This window comes from Pogona vitticeps, chromosome 2, assembly GCF_051106095.1.
Source record: "Pogona vitticeps strain Pit_001003342236 chromosome 2, PviZW2.1, whole genome shotgun sequence".
Taxonomy (NCBI): Eukaryota; Metazoa; Chordata; class Lepidosauria; order Squamata; family Agamidae; genus Pogona; species Pogona vitticeps.
In genome coordinates this window covers 219,307,623-219,320,826 of record NC_135784.1, presented here as the reverse complement: position 1 = coordinate 219,320,826, position 13,204 = coordinate 219,307,623, and the positions used below count along the sequence as shown (strand labels likewise).

The 13,204-nt window shown below is 37.3% G+C and overlaps 1 protein-coding gene and 1 pseudogene across 3 annotated transcripts in view; both read right to left on the bottom strand.

Moving 5' to 3' along the window:
- The window catches only part of MLLT3 (MLLT3 super elongation complex subunit), a 299,778-nt gene that overhangs the window by 243,470 nt on the left and 43,104 nt on the right, over positions 1–13,204 (bottom strand). The gene's annotated exons all lie outside the window — the stretch shown is intronic.
- Positions 1,898–2,052, bottom strand: LOC140705109 (U1 spliceosomal RNA; annotated as a pseudogene).

Here is a 13,204-nt window from a genome sequence, read left to right as displayed (position 1 = left end):
GGTGGACATCCAATCTTGGGAAGTATTTTAAAAAGGCCCTCCCTGCTAACCAAATCAAAGGCCTTTGTGAAGGCCACAAAGAGTGGCTGTCGTTGTTCCCTACGTTTCTCCTGCAACTGTCTGAGGGAGGATCCCATGTCAGTGGTGGATCTATTAGCTCGAAATCCAAACTGAGATTCTGGAAAGATTCTGTCTGCAAGGACCTGGAGTCTCTTCAGCACAACACAGGCAAGCAACGCTGAGAAGAGAGATGCCAGGGTAGTTATTGCAGTCGCCCCTGTCTCCTTTGTTCTTATACAGTGTGACGATGTTTGCTTCATTATTCAATTCTTGTTGTGCTCTGTAAAACATTTTGTGTTTCTCTTTGTATTGTACTGTGCACTCCAGTTCTCCAGTTCGATATTAAATTTTGATTTCTCAGTTTTATGGTTTCAATTTTTTGTGCTCTTCGTGTAAACACACACACACACACACACACACACACACACACACACACACACACACACACACACACACACACACACACACACACAGAGTGGTGCCTCGCTTGACGACGATAATCCGTTCCAGCAAAATCGCTGTACAAAGAAATCATCATCAAGCGAAAGTAAAAAACCCTTTAGAATGCATTAAAAACTGGTTAATGCGTTCTAATGGGGAAGATACTTCATTGTCCAGCAAAGATCCTACATAGTGCGGCCATTTTCTGGTGCCTGTAAAGCGAGCAATCAGTCCTAAACACAGCGGGGAGCCATTTTGCACAGCAGGGAGCCATTTTGTGACCCGCCGATCTGCTCTTTCAAAACCATCATTAAGCGAAAAATTGGTTCCCAAAGCAGGGAACCAATTGTCATAAAGCAGATTTCCCCCATTTAAACATCGTTTTGTGATCGCTACTGCAATAGCAAAAAACTAATCGTAAAGCAGATTCGTCGTGGAGCGGGGTAATCATCAAGCGGGGCACCACTGTATGTAATTTGTCGCTCTGATTTTTGTTTTGTAAAATTTTTCTTTGTGTCTTTTTAACCCTTTTTATAGTGTGCATGAATATGTATTTTCCTCGAATCTTAATTTAATTTCAGAGTTTTCGTCTTGAAATTTTTAGTTCCTGCATTGCGGTTTGTTTTTAAGCCCTTTTTATATTTCTTTTTGCATCTTAAAATTCACTCGTAACTAAATCATTAAATGTTACTGTTTTTTTCCGGCATTTCATTTTCTTGCAATTGAACTTTATTTTCAGGGGTCATTGGATTTAAGTGTCTTGAATAAATAAATAAATAAATAAATAAATAAATAAATAAATAAATAAATAAATAAATAAATAAATAAATAAATAAATAAATAAGAAAGATATCGCCGTGGGGAGCGGGGCAATGATAAGTTCCTCAATGGCTCAAGGGGGTGCTCCTTTCAAAAAGGTTATGAACCACTGCATTAGCTGTTCATATCCCTGCTCCAGCAGTATCGTTTTATGCAAAACATCTAAGAAAGTTAGTTTCATTCATTATGAAACATAAAGCCCACATTGCAAAGAACTACCTACTTGTTTGATTAATCTTTCCTGCTTTTAACTACACAGAGCGCAACCATATTTTTTGCTCCATAAGACACACTTTCCCCCCCACATAGTGGGGGAAAAAGTATGTGCGTCTTATGGAACGAATACAGAAAACAGGGGTTCAACCACCACCACGCAGAAACCCCCTACTGCCATGCTGGGAGGCCTCTGAACTAGCACCAGAGATTGCTTGCTATTTAAACCCCACCATTCTGCACTGCTGGCTTTCCAGGATCTGCTTCCTGCAGCCCACCTGGAAAAAGCAAGGCTAACAGGCCTATGGTAGCAGGCAGTGAAAATAGCCAAGGACCAAAGAGGAAAGAGTAATTCTAGAAAGACCAGGGGAAACCACAAACATAGTCCCCCACTTAAGCAGTTGATTTCCCCACATTTGGGGAAATCATAGGGATCAGCACATCCAAGGTGCAATAGATGAGCCTTACCCCGGGAAAACCACTTTTACAATAATGGCATCTCCCTTGCCAGGTATGAGTTGGAATGTCCCCTAAACCACCTGCCCCTTTCTGTGGCCTGTCCCCCAAAGGCATGGTGACACCCCGGCTGCACCTCCTGATCAGAGCAGGGCAGCACAGCCCCAGTCCTGAAAGAGGACAAGAGACCTACTCAGTGTTTTGGGGTACCCCACAGGACCCCCATCAGGGGCTGGAATGTTCCTCCCACAATCCTCCAGTGCACAGATATGCGGGGAAGGCAGGGAAAGCGTGGAAATTCAAACTTTCAGTTAGTGAAGAGGCTGCCTGTCTGCTTCCTTGCAAGTACAAGCAGTTAGAGAGCTGGGAGAGAGACCTGGGACTGCCTGGTATTGTCATTTTAAAATGTAAAATTTAGTTTAAAAGCTGCTTGTTTTGGGTTAAACCGTGCTTGAGTGAAAAGGTGCTCCGTTTGAGTTGAAACCTGCTTGTGTAGAAACGTTCATGCTTGCCTTAAAAATCTGCTTGTTTTTTTTTTTTTAAAGCTGCTTGTTTTGGGTTAAACCGTGCTTGGGTGAAAAGGTGCTCCATTTGAGCTGAAACCTGCTTGTGTAGAAACATGCATAGGGGTACTTGCTTTAAAAGCTGCCTGCAAAGCCTTTCAGACCAGCGCCAATCAGCTGTTAGGTGGGGAGAGGGGAGGGGGAAGGAGCTGAGAAGACCACGGAGAAGAGCACAAAATGACTGCCAGCTGTTGGCTGCCTGCTGGCTTTTAGCTGTTTAGGGCTCTTTTTTGGCTGTTCTGGGGTCTACCAAGGCACTATGAAGAGCAAGGCTCAGTCTACAGTACCTGGTAAGTGACTTTCTTTTGAGTTTTTTAAAGTTTCTGACCTCCCCCCCCCCATAAAAATGCATTAATTAATTTTCAATGCATTTTTATGGGAAATTTGGATTCAACTTGCAAACTTTTCAACTAGTTCGGGCATCTAATAGAGAATGTATTTCCAAAGGGTGCTGCAGCAAGGAAACTAACTGTGCCTCCTGATCTCTAAATGGATTACAGTACCTGCTTCCTGATTTCAGCTACTATAGTTTGTATTCAGTTTTTTTGGCTCGTCAAGAACGTTGTTCATGGCTGTTGTGCCTTGCATGCTATAAATGTTCAATTATGTCAGAAACCCGAGATTTGGTCTTATGCTGAGCATGTGCTACTGCTGGTGAATGGGTTAAGCTTTGTGTTGCTGTTCTTTTGCATAACCTAAAGTAAATAAGGAAAACCATCTGTTAAACAGTTTAATTCCACTATTTATCCTCCACACAACTAAAAGGGACCTCTCAATGCAGTGCCAAATCAGACAAATCATTTCTAACTTAATATAGGCTTGAGCTGTAGCTGGGCAGAGTTGCACAACAATCTCATCTGTCATTGAGACATTTCTATAAGCATGGGGAGGAGGTGGATTAAAGGAAATGTAAAATATAGGTAGAGTGGTATAGGTCTTATCACTGGCTGATAATGGTCTATATTAATGCCACTGTTGACTGGTGTTCACTTTACATGGTTCAAATGTTATTCTGTTATAGTTTATTAAATATTTTATTACACTATTTGGTTCAGAATATATTTTCCCTGTTTTCCTCCTCTAAAAATTAAGCGTGTCTTAATGTCCGGTGCGTCTTTTGGAGCAAAAAATACGGTACTTAGCTTATTTCTGAATCAATTTCTGTATCCCTTGGGGCACAATACAATGGAATGAATAAGAAAACCAAGAACAAGAGAATGTGTTAAGAGTTTGTTCTGTAGTACAGGAAAATCATTCAAGTCTAGATGTCAGCAGTCTTATTTCTGTTCTCCAAGGAAGACTTAATTTAGGTTATCATTGCTTTATTAAACAGCACTCTTCAGAACATTTTTATTAAGCATAAATAAGTTGGTTTGGGGAAAATTATTTGTGGAGGAGAAATTATTTCAAATTAAATACATCATCCACTGGTTTTAAATATGAAAGTTACCAGAAATGTCTCATAAAGAAGCAGAAACTCAGTCACAAATTAGCAATCTATTATGAGGATGATGAATGTGAGTCCTTCCAGATACTGTTGGATGGAATCCTGGATGTTTAAAATCAGTTATAGAAAAACTTTTATATATTTCTACATCCCAGTTTATACAGACACCCCAAGCAAAAACCACAGAAATCTGCTGAAGTGTATTTCATTCATATGTTGACTGTGAAAATACCAATCCCTATAGAAAATATATATTTTACTAGTATATTCACGCAATCAAGAGAAGAGGATTGTGGCTGAAACTGTTATTGTTGCCACAGGTCTAGTATCCCTGAGGCTGTTAATAAAACCTTGGGAATTCAGTAATCAGAAATGATTTACCTCCTTCTGGTGGTGCTTTGGGACCACGCAGCATGCTCAAAGCGAGAGAGGTGGCAGGGCACATAACCTTGCTAGCTATGTTATCTGGATAAGCTCAGATGGCCCCTCTCCCAGCAGGCATAGCTGGAATTTGAACTCTCAGCCCTTGGCTCTGAAAACCAAGTGCCCCAATGCACTGAGCACACATACCTATACATTTATTACCACTGTTATGCTACATGTTGTCAAGTTGTACAGTATCTGATTCACAGTAAACCTAGTAGGTGTGTAAGATACTTAAGGAATTATTTTACCATTGCCACCCACCATCTCAACAAGTTTCCATGGCCAAGCAGGGATTCAAACCCAGGTATTCTGAGTAACTGTTCACCACTCTACAGTATCTACTATATCCAACTGGCTCTCTTATTACCAACAGCAATTTCCAAAAGTCTAGATTGTGGAGCAATGTGATGGAAATACTTGATATGTTTACACATTTTAAATCTGTTACCAATAAGCTGTAAGATAAACTGACTAAGATATATATTGAACTATTACACATTTTTAACATTGCTTGTTGAGAAATTAACAATACGTTAATCTACACTGAGTATCATTCTACAATACGGTGGCTATATTTCAACACGTATTTTTCAAAACAGTATCTAAAGTGCAGCTCAAGCTGGAAATTATTGCAAAGTACACTATGATCTTTACACTGGTATTTTAAACTTATATTGATCTAGGAGTTAAAAATATTCAGTGGCCCGTTCTTCATAAATCTGGTTTACTATCATCCTGTTCTATTTCTCTGCTTGCATACTTGGAATAGAGGAGAAAGTAATGGTGTTTTAATATAATAAGCAATTTTAGTACATACCAACATTGTTTATTATCTCAAAGTTAGAGCGTGACCACAAGGAAGGTTGTCACCGGCTCGTGTAACTTCACTATATGGCACTCCAGCAGCTAAATGGCTGTCCTTGTTCATAGAAAACTGTTTAACTGTCCCAGGAAGATGCATTACAGGTGTTTGCACATCACACTATCCCCCTTCTGCTTTCACTGTTCTGTTCCGTTATCACTACCTTCTTATCTTGCCCTTTTCAATGGCATTCAAATATCTTATTTTAAAAATTGTAGCAAGTGAAATAGTACTGACAAAACATGGCAATCATTTGAATCAGTGCTGCATCAGTTAAGCACTACAGCACTAAACAAAGAGAAAAGCATCAAATATAATATATATTTTTAAATATAATTTATAAATTGCCTTATCATTGTACTCTTTATCAGTGCAGATTGTAACTGCATTGTACACATAATCAGTGATGCTATCTGGGCACACCCAACAACTACGCCAAAAGACTGATACAGCTGATCACACAAGACAAAAGACAAAACAATGTGAGTGGAAATACTACACAAACACACTCTGCTGTCAAAAATATCTGGCATACCCATGGCAAAAGATGGGATCTACTTCCAATTAGCACTAATGTCATGTAGTTTATGGAATACATATTGAAAAGAACTGCGAGGAACACAATACAAAGAGTGGGACAAATACTCATTTAGTCACCCCCTTATATGCTGCCTCCAGTGTATACAGAAATTAATGTCCTGATAATTCTTGTTCCATCAACTTTAATACTAATTTTTTATGGCCACAGTAAAATAAGGAAAAAGGGCAGAATCTTCAGTAACAGTGAAGCTTACCATGCCATATAAAAATATTAGCATTTTGATTTCTTATACTTTGCGTAAATTAAGCAGAAGTATCAAGCATGCCAGTTAAGTTCTGCCAAATGTGGAATTGGCCTTAGTACACCAATCATAGTTACTATGATAGGTATATGGCATGAAAGTATGCAAACAGTGAGAATCACTAGAACTATCCATGAAAAATTAGGGAACCCAAAAGAACTGAAAGCTGGGACAATAGAGTCAGAACAGCATTGTCCACCACAGTTGAGGGTAGCAGGCTAGCTTAATAGTTTGTCAGGCAGGTTCTACTATGCATGGTTGTACTGCAGCCAGAGTATATGGACCAGAGAGTAGACGAGAAATGAAAGGAGAGGAGTTATCATGGTGATATCTCACCATCTGTTGTTTAAATTAGGCTCCTCATTCTAATGGTAGGGCTGGACTTGAAGTCTATGCCAACAACAAAAACAACAATGACAGCAACTACTACAACAACAATAAAGTGCTAACAACAAATGTCAACTCTACCAAGAAAAAAAATTAAACTGTATCACACCTCATATGCGAATGTCCAAAGACTGAACAAACAGATTACAAAATCAGACATGATAAGAGTGGCAAAATTAGTGCAGTGGTCATTATGCAAAAAATGTATCTTGCCAGCCTCCAAAAACCCATTGGAACATCAAGTAGAGAAAGTAGGAAAATGAGGAAGTCAAGATCTGGTGGGATTTCCAGATCCAAACTGATAGATACTTTGAACATAACACATTAGACACAGTAGTAATAGAACAAAGAAAAGTCTGGATCATTGACACTGCAATTCCAGGGGATGCCAGAGTTGAAAATAAAGAATCGGAAGAGCTAACAAAATACAGACACCTGGCAATCAAAACACCTTGCTTGTGGGTGAAAGACCACTTCAGTGGTCCTCAAAATCATTGGGGCTTTGGCAACAATATCAAAAAATTTCACACAGTACTATAAGCAGTTGCAATTCTCAGAAATCACACCATCAGAGCTACAAAAATGGCAATATTAGGAGCAGCATGCGTACTGTGCCAATATCTGACAGATACAGTGGTGCCCCGCATAGCGAGGTTAATCCGTTCCGGATTAACCGTCGCTATGGGGAAACATAGCTATATGGAACGGAAAATGCCATAGAAACGCATTAAACTTAGTTTAATGGCTCTTAAACTTACCGTTCTGCGAAGTTTCTCCATAGCGCCGCCATTTTCGTGCCCTCGGTAAGCGAGGGCAGGGCTCAAAAATGGTGCGGGCGGCCATTTTCTGCACCCGGTGGCCATTTTGGAACCGCCAATCAGCTGTTCCCAAAATGGCCACCAGGTGCAGAAATGATCGCAATGCGATGTTTAGCCTATCTAAACATCGCAATGCGATCGCATTAGTGACCCCCAAAAATGGGTCGCTATGCGGATTCTTCGTTAAACGGTGCGCTCGTTAAGCGAGGCACCACTGTACTTAGGTATTTGGTGAAAACTTGCATCTGTTATATAATATCAATCAATGTTTTTATAATTTGGATTGACGGTGCCTGGTGTTTTATTATTATTATTATTATTATTATTATTATTATTATTATTATTATTATTATTATTATTATTATTATTATTATTATTATTATTATTACTACTACTACTACTACTACTACTACTACTACTACTACTACTACTACTACTACTACTACTACTACTACTACTACTACTACTACTACATCATGCCATCAAGTTAATTCTGACTTATGGCAACCCTTTTCAATGTTTTCCAGGTAGAAATTACTCAGAAGTGGTTTATCATTCTTTTTTTTCTGGGGACATCCTGGGACTCTGTAGCTTCTCCAAGGCCACACAGTCTGGCTGGGAGAATTAAAATCTATCAGCCACAGTGCATTTTTCCCTCAACGCTCCTGTGGTCCCATTCGCACTTTGAATCCATGAATTCAAAAGTATTTTCATCAAAATATATATGATACACTTCAGTTGTTCAATGTGTTTAACATGTTTATCAATTCATTCACTCTTACAAATCTGTGTACTTTTATAAGTCCCACATTACAGGCCAAGACCCTGGAAAATTGTGGCTTACCTATAGCCAGTTAGTGATTGAAGAGTGGGCATAAATATCCAAAAGAATTTAAACCAAGATTAAGTAACTCTTTTATATCTGACAGTTTTAAAATTCCTAAACAACACCTATATTCTCAAACTTCTGAGGACATTTTCACAGTTCTAAATAAAATGATTTAACTTATAAACAAATCTTAAAGATCCTTATTTCGGAACAGGACAGCTGCAGCCTTAGAGACTGAATTTGTTCTTCAGCCCTCTTTAACTAGTGGTAACCTTTCATTTGGCATCTTATCTAAAGCTTTTTTCATTGTCATAATTCGCAACTGAACAACCAACCTACTTGAGCTACTACCCTAGCTGCAACTGATCATAAATGGATACCATGCGTGCAAGATATGAGTGTTACCCCAGTATATGGTGTAAACTGAAACCATGTTATACAAGAAGCTAAATTCACCAGTACCATATAATGCAGTCTGTCTTTCATGGGGTAGCATAATTTCTAAGTAATCCAATACATAATGGCCAAAATCCAGGTGCATAGTGTACTGAATCACACTACAGCAGGCTGATTGAATCAATGAGGATTTACTGAGTCAACTATACATTCCATTTAGCACAGTAAATTGCCTTTAAAATAGGCCCATTTGAATCAATGGAACATAGGAAGAAGCTGACTCACTAAATCTTTACTGATTCAATTAGTCTATCCTAATGTTATTTATTATGCTAAGCAACATAATTTTGATCAGTGTTTTTCACTTCAAGTCCAAAATCATGATTATAACCATCTCATTCACATCATAATTACAAATAAATTTCATGATGCTGTTAAAATGCAACCTATCAAGTAAGGAGGAAGACTAGGTCAACTACATGCTATACAAACATCATACGTAAATGGCCACCCTGTTCTGAAATAAAAAAGCCTGGAAGTGGTGTGAAGATTTGCCCTATTCTTAAACTCTTCCATTGGAAACAAAAACAATGGGTGAGCAAACTATCCATAGGCGACATCAAGGACACTAATGGAACATTTATAATCTATTTCAAATTCAGGAGATTTTTTCCCTATAGAGCAGCTTTTACATATGAAATTGAACAGTTAGAAGGTTTATATTTGCTTCCACTATAAGTAGGCCAAGGTGGCTTAGAGACACATTTCTCTTTTTTAAAACATTTTATTAGTTTTTCACTCTATCTACATTGGTTTGTGCTTGTCAAACATCGTGTTACATGATTTGCTTACAATTATTTGTTTTTTACAATAGTTTTTTACATCTCAATGTCTTCCCAATTGTCCCCCCAAATTCCAGACATCTTTCAAACATTCAAACCATTCATGTACATATTTTAATATATAATATGACTATTATCATAATATTACTTTCATAGTATACAACATTCTCAAGATTTTCTAATAACATTCTTAATAATGGTTTCCAATGGAGAAAATTCAAAAAATCATCATAAATTAACGAAGTGTCAGAACAACACCAAAATCAGTTTGCATAGGTTTCAGGAGGTGGACTAACCATTGCAATCATTTAAAACAGCTTCCAAACATTGTAAGACACTTTTACAGGAGCGAAAAAGGACTTCGCGAAGGCATTGAAATGTATTGAGTCGGCTTCAATACATTCCAATATAGGAAACATTGTTTCACTCAACGATGTTTCCTGTGGGGATTTTCACTGAACGATGGCAATCCGTTCCAATTGGAACAGATTAACCGGTTTTCAATGCATTCCTATGAGAAATGGTGTTTCACAGAACGATGTTTCACACAACGTTGATTTTTTTGGAACCAATTAACATCGTTGTGTGAGGCACCACTGTACATACAAAAGTAAGCCTATTCAGTTTTACATGGGAAAGCAAATCTATTGGGGGGAGGAATCCCCTGAATTTGAAATATCACGTGAGATAGGAGGCTGTGTTGTCAAAATGATAAAGAAGGAGACTGTTATGGAGCAGAAGCAAGGAAGTGATCCAAATACAGCTTTACAGAATAGAAAAATGATATACAGTAATTAAATGTGCCAGAGCCATCTTCTGCAAATACTGGTAAAAGGATCATATAGTTTCTAAGAAATGTATCCCAACTTGTTTTTCCAATATTCCTTATATTGTATTCTCAAAGGCTTATATCGTTTCTTATGTAAGGATTTTGAGGCTGCCTTACAGAATAATGTCCACACTGCACAGCTTACAAATAAACAATAATAAAACCATATTTCTACTAAATAAGCTAAGACACAACCTGCATATCAAAATATAACTGTAACCAATAAAACACTGAAAACATCCAGTCACAAAAATCTATTAAATCTCAAATCTTACCAAATATGGAGTACTAGTTGGAAGAAGCAGAAAGAGGAAAATAATAAATCAATCATAACAATTAAGCCTTTTTATTTTAACATCAGTATATTCAGAATCTTTCTGTGGATCAAAAGATGGTTCCCAGTAAAGAATTCTGCTGTGAAGAACCGTTTACCTTTAATTTATTCACTTGTAAAGATGGGCAGTAGAGATACATTTGGAGATATTTCACTACCAGACAACTTGTAAAATGGCACTGCTCAGTGATCGCTTGCTTAACTTTCAAACAGACTTGCAGGGAGAGGAGAAGCACATTCAAAGCTATAAAAACATACAAAAGCAATGTTCAGGGTAGATATGATTTAATTTAAATTGATTTAAACCATTATTTAAATCATGATTTACATCATCACTCAGAAAACTCATTTTAATCATACAGTCTTCCCTACCAAAAAAACTTTCATGCACATTTTTCACAATGCACACTTTTCACAATCTCCTTGCCCAGACTGACTCAAGCCCCAGTAACATTCCATTCATTGACAGTTTTTTTGTTTGAAAATGTGCATTTTCAAAGAGAAAGCGGTAAGGGCTTGACTTTGTCTACACAAAGTTGTAGAAAGACAATAGCTAGCACTGCCACACTAACATCCCTCAAGTAAATTATTAAAAGCAAACATAATCTTTTAATCTTGCTTTCTAGAACTTCCAATACTATATCATGCCAAGCAGAAATATAACTATATATAACTGCCAAACTCCGCAGTAATTTTAGTGGGGGGTGGTGGTTAACTCTTGCCACCACAAATATTTGTTGAAAAAAATCTCTCTTTGGAGATACATACAGTATCTCTTTTCAGAACTGCTAAAGTTCTCATGGCATCTTCTACACTTAGCAGACAAAACCTCAAGCAGACAAAACCTCAATTGAGGCCTCAGTCCAAGAACTGCTGGATTCTATTTACAAAACTTTTAAAAAAGATTACAGTATATGAATGTATACTGTACATATGAATGTACAGTATATTAAACTTTATAATCCGTGTTTCGTAATAAGATCTTTAAGTTATGACACATTTTAAATTAAAATTACTGTAACATGCGGCTTTTAAAAAAGCATTTTAACAATAAAATAAAGGATTGCAAATTTTTATAATTCAATTTAAATTGAAAAATTGTCTTTTTCTAAAACAGAGAAACAACTTATTTTCATCCACTGAATCAATCTCTAACATAAAGCAATAAAGGCACACAGCCCAAATCAAGAATGAGGGCATGTAAGCTTTATTACTATTTCGATGATCAAAAGCTCTGCTCAGATCAAAGTAAGGAAAAGCAGCAAGTAGTGTTCCGTTAAGCTGACTCTTATTCTGAAAAGAGTGAAATCATTCTGACATTGTGTATACCAGAAGGCAACAAGAACAACTCTGGAAAATGATAAAAGTTGGCCATCAGTGCTACCAGAGTACTGCAATGCTAAGCAAAATCAGAAAACAAACAGTCAAATCAGGGACACATCTAAAAGATCTTGCAAACAAAATTGCAATGATCCAGTCACCGCTGAAGAAGCAACGTCTTCTCAACGTTAACATTTTTTTTGAAAAAAGACTAATCAGTATGAGCTCATCAAAAAGCTATTCACCAAAGAAACTAACAGGTAATTTCAGTCATTCCCCACCAAATGCAAATAAGTATCAACTTTAAAATTGCTGCCATGAGTGAACATACAATTTACATAAATGTCTGAAATACTCTGACTACATCATGATATAAGACGTTTTCCACTGTATGTTCTGCATGTCGCTATTAATCTTTTCACTGATGTTGCCTTGGCTCTCTGCTTTAATGGCAGCGACATTAAGCTAGGCAAAATATTTATCATACAAATAATGCTCTACCTGTGCTCTGTATTTCTCAACTGTTGTCTTTATCATCGGAATAATCCTTTGCACTAAGCAAATGGGAAACAAAGGTTGTGAGACTTTAAAGACAACCATGACTGCGCTGTTTCAAACCAGTGCCATAGATCAGCACTACATCCCTGAGCAACAACCACCTTCGCAGAATGAAGAATAATTTCTATTCCACATTCCTCCAAAACAGTAATAAACCTTTCATTTACATGGAAGGAAATTGAAAGTTCATGCCCACCAACAAAGCAATATAAACAGTCCAAAAAAACCCACAACAACCATATAAACATTAGTTTGAATCTAGAAAACCAGAGTAACATCAACATAAAATGTGAACACATGAAGAGGTATACCAATGTTTTAGCCAATCAACTGACAACTTTAAATCATCACTGAGCTGGACAATAAAATGTCTTGAATTGTAGCAAGTTGTAGACACTGGCAGTCTATTTGGCAATCTAAGAGATTTTAAAATCACAGAGGTATAAACGAGATAGATAAAATGTTTGCCAAGCTCCTTCAACCAGTCTTGTAAACCCTACATATTTGACATCTTTAAGACAAAATAGCTACCTTCTTCATTCACTAATTTTCTTTAGCTTGAAAAAGAATGGTTGGCCCCACATGTCTTTTTAATTTGGAAAGAATCCAGACGGCAGGGGATGAAATATTGATCCTCAAAAAAAAAGGCCTTTTAAAGCCAAGATTAAAATCAATAGTCAAACAACTGAAAAAATTCAAATTGAACAAAGCACAAGGCAGGGCTGTCCTCTCTCTCCATTATTATTTATTCTAACATTAGAG